Source organism: Apostichopus japonicus, chromosome 16 (genome assembly GCF_037975245.1).
Source record: "Apostichopus japonicus isolate 1M-3 chromosome 16, ASM3797524v1, whole genome shotgun sequence".
Lineage (NCBI taxonomy): Eukaryota > Metazoa > Echinodermata > Holothuroidea > Aspidochirotida > Stichopodidae > Apostichopus > Apostichopus japonicus.
This window is the reverse complement of record NC_092576.1, coordinates 44,301,987-44,318,618: the sequence shown is the minus strand read 5'-3', so window position 1 is coordinate 44,318,618 and position 16,632 is coordinate 44,301,987. Positions and strand designations below refer to the sequence as shown.

General features: G+C 33.9%; 1 protein-coding gene and 1 long non-coding RNA gene across 2 annotated transcripts in view; both read left to right on the top strand.

Annotated features, from left to right (window-relative positions):
* The window catches only part of LOC139982552 (uncharacterized), a 217,401-nt gene that overhangs the window by 61,096 nt on the left and 139,673 nt on the right, over positions 1 to 16,632 (top strand). The gene's annotated exons all lie outside the window — the stretch shown is intronic.
* LOC139982201 (uncharacterized) lies at positions 878 to 11,871 on the top strand. Its single transcript, XR_011798036.1, has 2 exons — positions 878 to 7,366; positions 8,495 to 11,871. It is a non-coding gene; the product is annotated as an uncharacterized lncRNA (long non-coding RNA).

Here is a 16,632-nt window from a genome sequence, read left to right as displayed (position 1 = left end):
TCTTGGTGACTTTCTAACTTTAAAATATTGACATAAAAGATTCAGTTGACTTTTTTATGATATTTGTTTAAACCGTTTCAGATCAGTGAGCTATGTGACATTAGTAGGTGATACAGGTCACGGTATGACAGAGCGTTAATCTAAGATGTGATCTTCATTTTACCCGACACTCTTGAAATGGGCGCAGTGTTACATATTGTCAAGTGTCTACTTCCTGTCAGGCTAACATTAAACGTTAGGAACCCCTGTGAAGATATTACGAATTTTACATCATTATTTCATCATTCTGGGTTCCTTTTGTTCAACTTTCTTTTAGGGGTAGAAAACTACTTTCCATATTTTACTATCAACTGTCCATATTCCTTCTCTCTTTCAACGCCCTTTCATCTGATATTGAACCATATTTATGTGTTCCTAAAGCAGACATCTTCTTTGTTGTATTTTATTATTCATTTAACATGAAACGGAACCTTATCAAACCGTAAATGTTTAGTTAGAAGTGTACACATTAATGAAGTGTTAATTCATGTAATAACACGTCGCACTTTAGGTTATTATTCATATTCATTAAACTTGAACCCAATTAAAGACAATCAATCGTAAATATGCATGACCTAATTATCACATACATAGCATAGATTTCTTTGGTTTGATTTGCTATCTTTTAATTAACTTATCAAAGATGGAAAAAATATCCTTAGAGATCCTAATGGGAGCAGAGCGGCAAGGTCTCCATACTGTAGTAACCTTATTTACATTTTTAAAGAAATGTTCAATTGTCCAACTACGAGGACGTTTTTGTGCAGGATCTATATATATATATATATATATATATATATATATATATATATATATATATATATATATATATATATATATATATATATATATATATATATCGTACAATACAGCGTATACGTTAGAAACACTTGTGACGAGGTATGGTAAAAAAAGGAGGTTGCATGGAACAATAAATTGAAGTCTTCCTTCCACGCTCGTACTCCCGAACATTCGTCCTATATCTTAATTATTATTGTTCTTCTTTCTCTGCATGTAACCCCCTATGTGTCCTCCTTATCGAAGTAATTGCGTTCTGAATCAAAGTAAAATTCTCAAGTTTACAATAGAGAATATTCAGACGGATAAAACATATCAAACAAAATGAATCTATCGTGCTTCCAGTGTCTCTCTTCCACACCGTCTCAGTAATAAAATGTGTTATTAATGAAAATATCGATGCATACATTTCATCTCTAGAATTGTAACGTCTGACGTCACTGCACGCAGCAATACAACAGTTAGTAAACAATACCCGGTTCTAGTAGTTTGAGTTGTCTTGGGATATAAGGGATCCCTATTGATTATATTATATTATTTATTTATATTAATGTGTATATATACGTGACTGACATAAATATGTTGGTCCAACCAGGCTTATATATGAAACTTAAAGAAATAGTAGAAGGTCATCTTAAAGGTTAAGTTTAAGATTTTTTATAACTTTCAAGAAACGCCTTTTCTTACCACCCTCTGTATATACAATACTATAAATAAGTAGCACATTATGACACAAGAAGAGAGGCATTGGTGAACCTGAACTAATATTGGTTGTAAAATAATTGCATTATTTCTTTCGTCTTTTGAATAATTATTTATGTGTATGAAACAAGATCACAACGGAGCCTGGGCCAGAGAGGTAGGGTGTTCATGTGTAATGTCGTTGATTTAAAACCAAAAATACTATCCGGCAAATTAACTATTGTAATTCACATTATCCTCAAGCGGTGATGATAATATAATGCAACATCCGGGCCTTGTATCCTCACATGGTTCATATTGTTATTAGTACTCTTTCCATCAGAACCATTCAATATGTCTGTATGTTATAGTATAAGAAACAATCTGATGTAGTTGAGTCCAATGTTTCATGATTCCGAGACGAGTCCGAGACCACTTGGGACGTCCCAAGAGGGGGTGTGGGGTGTCTCACCCCCCCCTTATTTTGGTAAAACTGACGATAGTTGGAAAATTTGAGTGCGGCAGTCGGAATTTCCGCCTGTCGCACTCTAAATTACCTAGGCCTTTCCAAATATTCTTGTAATTGTTAAAGACCTAAAAATTTCGGTCAGAGTTGACCTTTAATCAGTCATATTTATCACGTTTTCCTTGCCACTTTGAGAAATTGTATCTCGCGATCCTTATACTCCACCGTACAAAACTTCGTATGAAAATGCCTAATAGACAGTCGGAATACTGTACAATGTTCGCTAGCTTCAATTCGGTTTATTTATGTACTAATTTTGCCATTGAGTGGGTTGACCCTGTTCGCTAGCTTCAAGTTAGGATGTACAGGCATAATGTCTCTATGGAATACATTAAAACGCTCAATGCTAATCCACGGAAGCTTAAAAGTGCCATCAACATAAGAAAAACTTTTCCCCATAAGTTGACATTTTTCAGTAAATTGTTTAGATAACAAGATAAAATCAAGTCAAGGCAGCAGTTGGAATTTTCGGGCTCCAAAACCCATCCAGTTGGAATTTCAGCCACTACACGCCCCAATCATCAGGCTTCAACTACGTTCCTGGGTTCGAGGATGGTACTCTTGAGTATTAACAGAGTACTATAGAGTATATGAGCAACCCATACCAAGTCCTAGCCTATTCAGTATATAGACGACAAAGCAATGACGAGCTCACATGGTATCTGCCTATACTAGTCTAATAGACAAACAGGGCGTATAGGTTACATAAACCCAATCTAATTATTCCTAAATTTACAGACCGTCGCTTCCTGATCTAAATTATCTCTGCCTTACGTTGAACAAAAAGAGTCAACTATTGAAAACTGATTTTGTGAGAATGTACATACTTCCAATGAAAGATACATGGACAGGGTAAATTTAGAAACAAGAAAATCTATGTTTTTTATTTTTATATTTCATGAAATGTTTAAATGTTAACAGATCTACACTATACTACATTCAATTCTCCCCCTGTGTCTTTTATTGTATGTTTTCATCAGACAGATTTTCATGGATATCGTTACTAGACTAACAAAACCATAGAGGCAGACCATCTAAGACCATGGTGGGGGGGGGGGGTGGGAACTATGCTGCTTTGTAGGCTAATCAAGCTTTTTTTTTCTATCCACCGATGATGTTCTAAGTTCTATCTTTGAATACTGCCCTCCTTTCCTTACTCGTCATCTTCTCTGCAGGTTTCCATGGTATCCATCTCATCATCTCAGTGAGAAGTCATCATTATGACGTCACTAAGTATTTAATGACGTCACTCAGTGTCTGATGACGTCATTATATGTTTAATGACGAGTTTAAGACTAATTTGTCTTCCCTATAAAGCCGATGTTTGTATTTATGTTATTACGTCCGAGCATCTTACAGTGACGAGTCTGTCTCCTATACTGACTTTAGTGTGTTCAATGTAGATGTGCGTTTACATGCCAGGAATAGTTTACTGCCATATTTGTTAAGATATATCTTTCTAACATATATGTTTTGCTTCGTCTTTAGCTTATTATATTTTCCTGCAATACATCCAAATGTCATGAAAATAATATTTCTCTTCCTTTCAGACCTGTGACGGACATGGCAATCTTCCAGGAGAAGAGGTAAGAGAGACATATTCCTGTTAATTAGTAACGGTAATTTATGAACAGACAAGGAGGTGTTAATTACTGTGGAACAAAGGAAATAAGACAAAAGAGTATATATTATGATTTGTGTTTCATCAGGGAGGAAAGATTTATAAATGACGTGTATCGAATAGTGACGTCAGTTACAAGTTTATATCTCGTAATGATGATATCACTGTTCTCAATGTCAAGATTAGATGCGGCCTAAATAATCTTCCTTCCATACATATAGTCAAAGAAATGCTGCACAGAAACATATAGACTTTTAAATACTACAAGATTTAGTTCGATCTTATGTGTCATAAAAGTCTGACACATTATTAGAATATTAACTTTTAAATATTTCAGGTGTTCCTCCTACCCCCCCCCCCCCCCCCGCTCACCCACCCCGACATATGCTAAATGACTATTTTATTTTAGAAGTTCAGATCGTTATTCGTTACTAGTTCAAAAAGTATGAAAGAAGCTATTTTTAAATTTCTTATAGTAAGTCCTTTGGTAATTAATTTCTTCGCGAAACGATTTTGCACATGTTATTGACTGTTAAAGGATCAGTTAAACAAAAGGTACCTTTATTTACACATATGAAAAACATAATATATTAAAAAAATTAAAATATCAGATGAAGATTCAACAGTGTTACCGTAGTGTAACAATTTTCTCGACTAACAAAGGGCTATCTCTAGAAGCCTACACTCAAATCGCCATATAAATATCTATGCTGGTATTCTTTGATAATATAAAATCATTATAATCATTCTCTGTGGTCGGGGAGGAGTTGGAGATGATTAAAGTAAGGCTAAGCTTCTCGCAGAAATTCGGTAAACGATGCAATACAGTTTGCATGTAAGCATCATCACATACCCGTCAAACAGGAACATATTAACTATTGAAATTGAAGAGATAAACTGGTCCGCTTTATTGGTAAATGTGAGTGAGTCTAGGAACTTGATGATTTACTGGGTAGTTAGGGTTAGGGTATTGGTTATAGCATCATTAATATTAATTGTGAAAAGCAAGCGTCCACTGTGGCATAATTACTCGGAGCAAACTGTTGTTATATTGGATATAAGGAACTATAAACAAACTTATCAATTGATGCTTTAGTGTATGATTGATGACGTTATCCCGTAATCCCTTACAGAGTGGATTAAATGGAGAAGGGGTGCAATTCCAAAATCTAATTTGGGTCCCTTGATATAAATGACATGACAACAACAACGAACTAAGGTAAATAGAGATGAACCTGCGTGCGTGTATGAGAGTTGGCTCTCTGCCAACATGAAGTTTAAAAAAAACCACACAGATTTCATTGAGCGATATATTATTTAAATTGTTGGCAGTTCAAAAAGCCTCAAGTAAGATTGCGAGAAGATATACGCTGGTTCCTATCTCAATTAATTGATTTCTTTTATCACAGCCTGCTAGAGATATTGGTTTTTACGATGGTTTTTAGTCTGTTTCCTTCAATATGAAAGCCAATTTCTGAATAGTATACCGACTCTTTCTAATGTTAGTCAAAATGACGTAGCAAGGAATTAAAATAAACCATCATTGTTTTCCCGTCTACCTTAAATTTTATTTTGGAATATTCCATGAAAACAGTAATCTTTAACATCTCGTTCCTTCTTTTGTTTACATAATATGTATTGGAAAACTGATTAATCCAGCTAACAAATGATGTTCTTACGAGCGTTTATTAATGATGTCAAAGTTTGTTCAGAATTAACATAAAGCTGATTTCATAGCACGTTTTATCTTTCTTCCTATAGGGCCCGTTCTAAAATATCATTGTAGCCTACACATGCAGCTAGGGCGTATTAATGCTACATACATCATTGTATATACGTAATTGTACTAATGGAAGTTGGGTGTGTACTCACCATGCAGGTGTCGGATAAGTCGATGTGATGAAGTATTTCTCCTTAAAGGCAGAAAACTTGTGGCTTTGAGTTTACTGTGTTAAGACGGAGGGAGGAAGGACTCGTCAGACTAAATTGTTTAAAACTAGAAAATGTTACCCAATTTGGATGAAGATGTAAATTAACCCCACCCCATCCCTCTCCACTAACTTTTTTCGCCGTAGATTTAGTAGTCACTCATAGTTTAATAGTTGTAATACATCTTGATATGTTATGTCTGTAGACATCTCGGACATAACTGTAATGTGTAACCATTGAGATGCATGAACAATATTAATTACATAAATCTATAGCTATATTCATGTTAATGGATAAATGAAGCAAATTGCCCTTGGATGTCGAACATTAAACGGTCAAACACGTTTGAATTAAGAATCGGTTTACTAATACTGTACAGAGAAACTACCAATATAGTAAGAAACTTCTAAGAATGTAATCTGAATTTCTTGTTTGACAGGGTTTTGAGGGTCTTCTTTGTCCAAACAAATCCTGGTTTAACAAAAGGCCTGAAAAATTGAAATATATATGTCTCTTAATTACTCAATATCTCTCCCATCTATCTCAAAAAAACAATACGAGGTCAAGAATTACTGTGACTATGGGCCTAGTACCTACATACTGACAGTTTCCTCAGGCGTTAGTACTATGGTAACCACAGAAGCCCGGATGCTGCGGAATGATCGCGAATAATTGTTCGGAACATTGTTGTTAAATCAGTATAGTTATGTATTTTTTCGCATTGGGGCCCCGGGGACGCCATAAGAAAACTTTTAAATCTTAATTGCAGAAGTTTTAAGGACTTAAGCAATATGTCTACGGATCCAACCAGACCACTGACCATCCGTATTAAGCAGACTATTGACCGTGGGGGGGGGGGTGGTATTTACAGGGCAGCGCTTTAAGCACCACTTAACATTGGTCTCAGTCCGCCCCACCCTCCCCCTCCACCTTATTTCTTAAGAAAAACACATATTGAGAGACGAGTGACCAGAATATAGAATAAACCCTGCAGCTCAATTGAAATGGCTACTCAGGTTGACGGAATCATGTTATAAAAAGGACGGAACATGTCCCTGCATCGCACCAATGTAATAGTACATTGGGTTGCATTGATTCAGTCATCGTGATATCAAGGGGGAATCCCCTGGATGTGTTCATTTGATGGTTACCGGCAGGAAGAGGATGGGTGTGAAGTGAACCTTGTACAGTAATCCTATTTTACACAGAAATCACTTTTATAGATTGGGAGAGGATAATATCCTTGTGCTATGAGTCAATATATGTTGACATATACGACCCATTGTTGTTACCTATATACTTATTTTCAATGTTTCAAGCAAACGGTAGAACGTTTTTGTTTCGAATCCAACCTTCGCAAATTAGTCCTTTCAAGCACGGAATCAAAGCGACCACAGCATTTGTAACCATGGTTTCATGGATTTATCCGTAATGTGTATTACGTGTTCAGAACTAAAATATTCGCAGAATATACTCGTTAGAAATCCCTAAAATGATAACTGAAATAATAATAATTAGGACAAAAAATGTCAAGACATTTGAAAACATGCAAAAGGAATTTCAAAATGAAGTGAAAATAAGTTTGGTTTAACTTAAATCAATAACCTTTGAGAAAACATTATTAATATGGCTGCATATGATGAATATTTACATTTAAATATACTGCATTGTCTTTGTTTCTGTGTTATCGTATACATATTCATTACTAATACTTTCCCTCTTGTTTAGGGATTCGATCCAGAGAGTTACCAGGAAAGCCTTGCAAGGATCAAGTAAGTGTATGGTCAATACAATTGAATACTTTGTACCTTAGTATTTACAATTGTATTTGTTGAGAGTAGATTGTGTTTGCTACTTTTAATTGTAAAATCTTAATATATTAAACAAATTATCCATCATCAAATTTTTTTTTTTATCCTATATCTGTGATTTTCTAATTTTATATTGTCACCAATTTCATCTGCTTAAACTGCAATTGATTTTAATAGAGTTTGTGTTTACCAGGCTGATTAAATACATAACAATGAGTGAAAAGTTCCTACCATTAGAAAGAAACAAAAGTACATGTTCGTTATTGCAATAATGTCGGATACACAACAATCTGTTCCGCTGATGAGGCGTAAGAAGGCCATATCTTGAAAGCGATACATGTCTTTATCTGCTAACATGTGTGTTATCACTAAAACGGTTATTAAAATGGTTAGTATAATTCCACCTTACCTCATTAGATTAATAATTTTAAGGGGAAAAAATTAGAAATTATCGTGAGTCCTTCGTTAATACTTACCGGGACAAAACTGTCGGTAAACATTTGAAAGTTTATTAGGAAACGAATATTAGCGATATGGTGACGTCACTATATTGGATGGCACACAGAAAATAATAGAATCAGTGGAAAGAAGAGAGTTAAATCTGAGCAGTTTCATGGCTCGTCAGCTCTTTGGCATCTCTGACCTAATTAGGGACGTAAAAATGGAATTTTTAAATAAAGTGAGGTGGGATCGGAAAAAGGGGAGAAATGAAATACAGATTCATAAATTAAGAGACAGAAGGGATGTTACGGTCAGCGTGTCACGGTACTGTTTTCTAACACAAACATGTTAAAAAGCATTATCTTGTTATATATATGTTTCCTACAAATTCGTCTTTTGTAACAAATTATTTCCTTTGCATAAAACCAATATTAAGAGTGTTAAGTATACTTACAGAGAGAAATTAATTCCTTCGTTGAAGTTTAGAAGAATGTTATTGTGCAATTCATGGCACATTTTTTTGCGGGGGGTTGGGAGGGGGTTGTGTAGGTATTACTTACGCATTGTTCTACTAATATGTAGTTGCTTTATCCATTTATTATAATAACAAGAGTACCTAATATATATCATTTTACTTTTATATTACAGAGGGAGACAGAGATATCATTTTCGCAGCAAACTGAAATAGTATGGTGACGTCATTGATTACCAAGTTGAAGAAACATCTTACAAATGTATTTTTTTTGTGTCGCTTGAACTTAGCTCGATGAAATGTTAACAAAAACAGAGAAGCACATGTTTGAAACAATGAGTAATTATGAGAAACTCGTCCACTATTATTTAAGATAAAGTACCTACCTTTTCGGCTGGTTGGACCACATGTAGCATACATAATCTAAATTTATTGCTAGCGTGTTTTTCTTTTTCGGAGAAGTGGATGGGATGTCTAGTGGATTCCTTCTCCATCCTTTAGGTTTGTAAACTGTTAATAACTCCAAATACTACAAAGACTTCCAAACCAAGATTCGATATCTTACATGTTCATATAGGCTATATTATAACGTGTTCAACAAGTAATTTGTTATGTTTTATTATTCACATTACTGTACTCATATACTTCTTGTCTAACTTTATTTTTTTTGCCCTAAGAGCCACATTTAAATTGCTAAGAGCCAATCAAACTTCTGTTGACGTCATCCATCAAACACTGCGTCATCAGCACAAGGGCCTATTTTTCTCTTTGAAGTCAACTATTGAGTGAGGGAAAAAGAGACTAGTACACTCCCTACCTTACACTTTTTGTGTATGTGGAGGCGCGGGGTGGGGGTGAGGGTGGGGTAGTGGAGGAGTAAGATCACGTAACCACAACATTGGTGACCAAGTAGATCTTATAGTAGTGATTTACACCACAACCGGAACGCTCATTTTTAAAATGGAATTAAACGGTAATGTGCAGTATTTTTTTTTATGATTTTATTTTTCCACAATATGTAACAAAGTATTTGCTACTTGCGTAATGGTTTGTTGTTGGTCAGGTATTGCTGGTGACCTGCTCTCGGGCATCCATGCACCCCTCGAAAGCAGGATATCAAATCCTTCATTGGTCCAATGATGAGTCATCCCAATTCCAGATCAATATCACTACCTCCCCGAACCCCCCCCCCCTCCCCCGACAAACATTCTACTACTCAGAACATTAATTAAACGCCTACTTTTGTAAATACTTCTAAACTACTTTTAACCAGACATGTTTGTAATGCTTTGTAATATCTGTACATACTGTATCCATATACACTTGGTAACTAAGAGTGCACGGTTCAACTTTTATGTGGTTTCTTTGTTCCTTCTTTTACTAAATTTTGATTAAAACTTTGATTCAACTGAGTTACGTAATATCTTGAATCTAACAGAAATTAGAGCCACCGAAATTATGTCATTGGTAAGACTCAATGACATTCATTGTATATCTACAATGTCATTGCGTTATTAAAATCGAACTACAAGGACATGGATATGTTATTAATTAATATCTGGGATATGTTTGTTCTAAGTCAGCATTTCTTCATTTTTTTTTTATGTTCCAGTGTAGTTTCATTCACTACATGAAGACAATAGGATGACATGGATGTTACGTCATATCAAATTATTTAAAATGACAAATGTATATTCTGTATATTAAGTAACTGAGATTTAAATAACTTGTTCGATTTGTTCAATACTTTTCATTTTATTATTGTATTATCTTTTTAAACTTCGCTTTTAATTTTTTTACAGATTTATGTTCTATCCATTTCAAATCCTGATTTGCAATACTTTCAGTTTATTATGATGAATTTTAAGGCATATTCTAGTTGTTGTATTGACTGATCTCCATCAGCGCACGAATAATAATAAAATGAACGCTTACACAAATTCACAGACAGACAAAGATATAAACGTTTAAGACTAAAGTTTCATCAGTAACAGTAAATTCAGAAATGCTTTGGTCATGCGGTTAATATACAATCTCTCCTTAAATGTTACTATGACGTCATAATCTCGGTATATGATAGATAGCCTTGCAATAGGAATTGAACCAGGAAGACTGATTCTAATTACGTCATATTCTATATATTTTTTAATTCCCATTTATTTACATGATTCTGTTCTGAAGACGAGTTTGATAAATTACGTCTTGACTCAAAATATATTGTAAACGTTGCAATCTTAAAAGGATAACTCAGAGGAAAATATATATTGACTAATTAAATATGATCATATACTAAGCATCCTGCTGAAATTTGCATCCAATTCCATACTTTGCATTTTCGAGATACCGATAGATGAAATTGCAATTATTTGTAACATTGGTGAACTTGAAGCAAACAGGTGTGATGTCATAGTTGCAGCACACTGATGATCTGTTTATTACTGTTTTCACTTCCTTAATTTAACATTGGACTGAAAAGGGTTACAAGTTGGCTTTCTGGGATGTGAATATCTTAATACTCAAATTACTAAAGTATGTTTATATTTGAATTAATATTCATTTTGAAAACGAAACTGCCATGTACATTTCTAAAGTATGTTTATGCATAAAACAAATCTGTATATCTATGGCACCACACCTTTTGTTTCAATTTCACTTTTATTACATTGCATGTCAACTACAAATGTCATTATCTCAAATACGATGCAAAGGAATTTAATCGAAATTTCATCAGGATTCTTCGGAAATGTTTCTCTTTTATCAGCCAAAGATATTTATACATCTCAATTACCCTTTTAAGTTCTATAAATTATATCATCTCAGTTTGGAGGGTATGTTTACTTCACTCAGATTTATATCATATGAGCCAAAGTTAATGGTTTGGTTTGTGTTTCCTTTAATTTCAACGCTTTGCTCCCTTATCTTTTGTTTCTTCATTTCATCATGTTATAATTGTTTTATTCGTTATAAACAAGCCTATATTCGTTCAATTCATGTACATTTAATTATTGTAATATGAATTTTGTTATCACCGTTCCTAGTACACATTATATCATGATAATCACATTTTGGTGGCTGGTACGTATTAAATATGATTTTTAAATGTAAACAATGAAGAAAGGTAATATCCAGTGGATAACATTGATGACGTGGCTAATACGTCAACATGATTCTAACATCCTAATAGTGAACGTAGGTATAATATATGCGTTAAGTTTACTGGAAATAATTGACCACAAAGATACCCGCAGTGAATCACTGAGCTGCAAGATCTCTTTCAGGTATAATTTTTACTTTCAAGGAAGTGAATAATCAATTCGTTTGTGGTTTTACTTGGATTTTTTCTCTAATTGCGCAGGTGTGTATACAATCCTTACATCAACTAAAGAAACAATTAGTCCTTCTAAAGCATCCCTCACACTTCATTGACGAATCAGTGATACTTGTGCATCACTCCCTTCAATTAATGATATGAAAACCTCCTATATATAATATCTGATATGTGTTGATCTTGTATGATGTCACGGGAAGAAATTAAAATAAAAGCTAACCAATGGTTTGTTGTCAGTAATGTTATCTTTGTTGTCTGTGTCCTAAATACAGTAGTCTGTTTCATTTCTAGAAACTTACTTGTTACTTTACCAGCGGTGTGCCTGGATTTCAAATGTGGGGGAGAGGAATTCAAAATTGAATATAATTATGATCTCCACACCTTGTGTTTGGTCAAAAATTTTCACAAACCTTCATTGTATTGCTGCAAAGTAAAATAGTAAAACATATCCATGTTCATATTATAATATAACCCTTACGCTTCTTCACTAAATGTAAGTCATATCCACAGTCGCGTGACAAGACTATCACAACCTAGACATTTATTACTTTTCACACATGTATACACAAGACTTAAACACGAATGAGTCTCAACTTACTAACCCTGACTCATTTCTCACGTACACAATATAGTGCTCAGAAAAATCATTTTCAAATAATTACCGTTTTACCATGTGTTTAAGTCGTTAATGTAATGTCCCTTATAACGTTTGCTTATTACACAGCGATGAAACGGCCATAAGAAACTTCAGACCTTATCATCACAAGGCTTAGTTTTTTGTAAAGAGGTGTTTCTTTTAAACTTTAATGACCTAGTTGTTGTCGTTGTAGCACTTTATATTGAGGGAGGTTGTTTTTGTTTTGTTACAAAGGAGAGATAAATATGCTAAAGTTTACAATATTACATTAGTTTATAATTGATCAACTAACCGATATTGATTCTTGTCACCGTTTACTATTATTATGATCTTCAGGTTTTGCGTTCGCTTCACATTTGTCAAAAACCATCCAAGTATTGCTGAAAAGTAAGCTCATATAACATTCTCATGTTCAGACTATAATATAACCCTTGGGTTTCTTCAGTAAATGAAGTTTTCTTAATTAAAGGCAATTCTTGTAATTTCGTCTTGCGGAGTAGTGTCTCATCAACATGTTGTTAAACAATGGTGGTGACTGTAACAAAATCGGCACCTGTAATTTTCTATATAATTGGTAGCTTGTCTATTCAAGCTTAAGACTTATACATTGCCGTGAACCTTTAATATCAACCAGCAATTATGAAAATCAACTAGAAAAGCTGATTCAAGTACAACAAAATGTATCCGTCGGGAACTCGTTTGTCTATAAACTCTGTATATTTAAAGCATCTTATTGAGTGTTTTTTTTCACTACTATGTCAAATACTTATTATCTTAGTTGAAGATTTACGTATAATTTGCGTATAATTAAATATACTGGAATCGTTGTCCCCAACCTACACACGGATGTATCAGAACGCTCTGATTCTGACCAACAACGATAATTATTGAATATAGAGGGCGTGCTCAATATATCACCTATTGTTTGAATATTCGTCAGTCAACTAGACAGACAGGGTAGTTTCTTACAATCACATCACTAACATGCACTAAAGCAGTTTCATATTCTCTTAACTGATACTTTTATATGCAAATGTTTTAACATAAATGTTCAGTAATTTACTGGACGAATTTATTTAAGTTCACTATACACGAGTAATTTTTAAACTTTAGTGAAGATACGATGGACTTTATCAACACTGCGATATATCAAGATAGTTTATGTTGAGACTAGAATACGTCTGCACCACAACGAAATCCTCATAAATCAGCAAAAACGTTCACATGAAACTGAACACCAAAATTCCGCAAAAACAGTGATTTTTTAAGTAGATAAATGCTTAATTTTTTAGCATATCAAATTAGCAGAAATCAATGCAATATTTTGTTGTAAAATTTTGTCGAATTTATCAGAGTTAGGAATCTCATTTATAACCAGTAAATATATATATATATATATATATATAGTGTGTGAAAGCTTCAGCTGACCTCAAATTGTCAACATCAACACGGTAATATTTTACCACCTGTCATGAACAAAGCATTGTAGAATATTGAAAGATCACAACTGATTAATTGATAGATCTTAAGAATTGACTTTTTTATAAATAAACAGATGTATAGATCCCTTTATGTATATTTCAGAAATACATTCAAAACTGTGAAATATGAATTAAGATCACCCAACCATGACAGAATGATCGAGCGAGAACGGACCTAAAGGTAAACTGCAATAGTGAACAGGATCTTATAAAAAATAAAGGAACAATTATTTTAGGAAATCTATTGATCTCTTACTCCAGACAGTTTGGATGTGATTAAGCCAAATCAATAAATTTAAGATAAATTAGATATATCAGTGGAATCGAAAGCTACATGAGATTAAACGAAATTCTGAATACTTAGAAATAAAAATACGTTAAATTTAAAACATCTAACGAGTCATCAGTCAAAATTAACACATATTTTACACGGCATTCATTAGAGGTATAAATAGTACTGTTCTTGAGGGTACAAGCCTTATCACTACTTAAATGTATGCGAGAGTGATTTATATACCAATTGAATGGTAAATCCATAAAACTTATCTGCAGGTAGTAGCAAGTTCCTTTAGTCTGTACTGTGACATTCTTATGTGGCTTTGAATTACCATTAACGGAAAGAAACAAATTCATGGAGAACTTTTAGACAAACACCTCTTGATATTTGTAGTTTCGTGGACTTACACGGACTTCTTTATTTGTTAAACGAGACATAACATATGTAAGAGGCAAGGCATGATCCGGCTCTAAAATAAAACGAGTGTACTAAAGGTATACACGACTCAATACCTATACATCATGAGGAAAAACAGAAAAAAAACACGAAAATATTGGCTGTTTGCTAATAGAAAAGTCTAGCATAACAGAAGTATTTTATTGAGTAATCAAAATAACCTGCTACGCGTGCCACTGATAATTATATTTGCATATAATTTGCATAATATAAGTTAAATATTCTTTTGCACTACTACAGGAGCAAAGACTATTGCTATACATTCTTCCTTTACCAGTATGTACAGTCGTGCCTATACGTATACCTACCAGCCGGGAATTTAAAAGCTGCAGTTACTGGCGATTAGACGGGAGAACAGCCTTGGTATGAGAATAGATCGCTGGTGAGTGATGTTCTTTTAGTTATTTACTACCAGTCCGACACTTATTTAATTTCACGAATTTAAAGTCAACGTTTTGAACTATGTTTGAAAAAGGCAACCCACACGAACGTCTCGTGTGGACAAATTTTGGGAAATTTTTACGTCGAGAGTCTCTCCAGTACACACTAATAACTCATTGTCATTGCATGTCTCTTGATATAAGCTATTAGAAACTGCTCAGTCGATTTCCTGGCCCGGGTTTATTATCATCCAAAAACACGTAAAATACGCCATATACGTACGAAGCAGCTACCTGTGAAAAATATCACTGTGTTGTATAAGCCATGAACTGAGACCCTCAAGAAAATAACGTAATACAATCGAATCAAAATCCTAGATTCGGTCAAAAGATAAAAAGGACCAATCAGGACTCAGCAACATGAAATTACTATTCTTAGAATAAAAAAAATGCAAAGTAAATATGTCGATACGTAATGCTTTCTATATGCCCTATACATAAAGCACTGGTACGCTAAACATTCCGAATTGAACTGAGTAAACCACGCTTGGTACGCACATAGCCAACCCATCAAAACAAACAAAACACACACACACACACCTTCACCTCTTTTAGTATCAACAATGTTAAATATGTGTCTCCCGGCTAGCACAGCTGGTCTTCAATATGTCTGTATGCCAAAGTACGACCGTGTAACACTCAATTGCGTCGGATTTTTTTTTTTTTTAATTTTAATACATATATACAGCAATTGCGATGACCGTTCATAACTACCAATACGCAGTTCTTTGTGTGAGAACCAGTACCAATTCAGTTAGATCCATGCTGCGATGTCCCTCAAAACAACCGTTGTATATGTAGGTCATACAGCCTGTCCTACTTGGAAGATCAAGATCGTATGCATATCGAAATTTCCTTTGCGGGAGTCCTAACCATATGATATATCATTTAAGAACAGTAACTTTATCAATTCATAATCGTTTGAAATATTTTCCAATTGTTCTGTTTGTTTTTAGAACGATATTCAAAACTACTTCATCAGTTTAGATATACAATTTTAGACCTTGCAAGGTCTTCTGGTTTGTGAAAAGACACTGTAGATGATGTCAACTTTAAACGTATTCTCTTGTGTCAAACAGTTAATAATGGTTTTTTAGAGATACATTTGCTACACTTCTATTTGAAACTGCCCTACTCAGTGAATTGCCCCTTAATGAGATACGATTGATTGCTTATAACCTATTTTGACTGGAAACGGTCAGCTACTCCTGTAGGTTGGATCATAGTAGGTGTCTGTAAAAGGCATTTTGGTGAAGGCTCTCCGAAAGCTTTACTTGTAGTTTTTTTTTTATTTATTTTTTTTTTATAATATTCTTATTGATTAATATTTGATACTTGATGCATTTGGAATGTTTACCTAGCTGTCTGAGTTCTATGTACTTAAAACGTCATTTTATCCTCTTCTTGTGGAAATATATGTTCCCTCTGTGGATAAATGATAGAACAATATTAAAGGAAACTAAAGACATCTTCAGTTGAATTACCCTGATAACATCATTCAGTCTGCTGTTGCCAGATGTATTTAAAAAATATAAGACAACCTTAAAAAGCAAATACATATCTTTGCGATAAGACATTGCTACGAGAATGTGTTTTCCGCATACATCTTTAGAAAAGCTTTAGCAATTTTTCAAAGCAACCAACTTTAGTCACCAGAAAATTATTTTATGAAACCCCTTCTAGAAGGAACATATC